Source organism: Tupaia chinensis, unplaced genomic scaffold (assembly GCF_000334495.1).
Source record: "Tupaia chinensis unplaced genomic scaffold, TupChi_1.0 Scaffold000182_1, whole genome shotgun sequence".
Taxonomy (NCBI): Eukaryota; Metazoa; Chordata; class Mammalia; order Scandentia; family Tupaiidae; genus Tupaia; species Tupaia belangeri.
In genome coordinates, this window is record NW_006159657.1 from 2,854,099 (window position 1) to 2,855,725 (window position 1,627).

The 1,627-nt window shown below is 48.0% G+C and overlaps 1 protein-coding gene across 2 annotated transcripts in view; it reads right to left on the reverse strand.

Moving 5' to 3' along the window:
- Positions 1–1,627, reverse strand: part of ZC3H7A (zinc finger CCCH-type containing 7A) — a 53,936-nt gene that overhangs the window by 25,941 nt on the left and 26,368 nt on the right. The gene's annotated exons all lie outside the window — the stretch shown is intronic.

A 1,627-nucleotide genomic window follows, 5' to 3' on the forward strand; every position in this document is an offset into this window, starting at 1 on the left:
AAAAAAAAAAAGAGCTGGAGCCATGGGGACCAGCAGGTGGCATGGTTGGGGCACTGGACACCCACATGGCCATCCATAGTTTGAGTCCTAGACCTGGTGGCTTGCTTTCTCACTTTCCTTCTTTTTCTCTCTCCGTCAAAAATAAATAAAGTAAAATAATGAATGAATAAATAAAATTAATGAATAATTCTTTAAAAAAATCAGGAGTCGTTAACATTTTAGCTATGAAACTTATTTCTTTTCTTTTTTGAGAAAAATTTTTTGCTATAGGGTGTATGCGCTTGCTGGAGAGATAGACAGAAAGTGGTAAATCACCCCCCTCCCCCCGGGGGGAAGGCTACATCGCAATCCCTTGTCCTTCAGTCTCCTCTTGGGATTTTGGGCACACACACACATGCGTCTGATGTGAGTTTCAAGCCTCTGGGTCTGCGACTCGAACCCAGATTGACCACGTGGGAGTCCAGCACCTTAACCACTATGCCACTCGCTGGTCCCAACAGCCTATTTCTTTTCAAGTCCAATTTTATTTTTTAATTTTTTTAAGAGAGATATTTGCTACAAGGTGTGCACACTCACCAGAGACGCAGAGAGACAGAAAGCAAGGTATCAGCCACCGGGAGGATGGCCACACCACAACCCCGCCCCCTCCATTCTCCTCTTGGGATTTTGGGCATGCACACACAAGTGCCCAATGTGAGTTGTTTTTTTTTTCACTATAGGGCGCGTGCGCTCGCCAGACAGAGAGAGACACAGAGACAGAAAGCAAGAAATCACCCCCCAGGGGGGATGGTCACGCCGCAATCCCTTCTCCTCTCGGGATCTTGGGCACGCACGCACACGTGCCCGGTGTGAGTTTTAAGCCACCGGGTCCGGGACACGAACCGCGGTCGACTACGTGGGAGTCCAGTGACATAGCCATTACGCTAACTGCTGGTTCCCCAGTGTGAGTTTTAAGCCACCAGGTCTAAGACTCAACCTGTGGTTGACTACATGGGAGTCCAGCGACATAACCTTTACACCATCTATCTACTGGTCCCTCAAGTCCAATTTTTAAAAAGGATCCAAGTGTGATGTCTAACAGTGCTTTGTTCCAAATATTATATTTGTGTGTCATCTGCAAAACTTCCTTATAATTCCCTACCCGACCCAACCATGAGGCTCATAGAATTTGCCTTACTGAAGAGGAATTGTGGGGATACATAGGAGGGGTGAGAAGAAGCAAGGGCCTGAAGAAGAGAGCTGAACTCAGCCCCTCCCACAAACGCACAGAACTCTAACGTCCTCACCCCCATCAAAGACATGATTGGCTGAGTGTCCCTGTCCCTTACACTACAGTAAATGCCATCTCTATCCACTCGACCCTAACAGAAATCCTCCGAGATACAGTCTACTATGACTGTCACCATACAGATGAGGACATGGAGGTGCTAACTTGCCCAGGAACACAGAGCTGGTAAGAATTAAACCAGATCTGGGACCAGCAGTTAGCGTAATGGCTATGTCGCTGGACTCCCACGTAGTCAACCGCGGTTCACGTTTCAGACCCGGTGGCTTAAAAATCACATTGGGCGTGTGTGCGTGCGTGCCCAAGATCCCGAGAGGAGAATGGAGAAGAAGGGATTGCGGT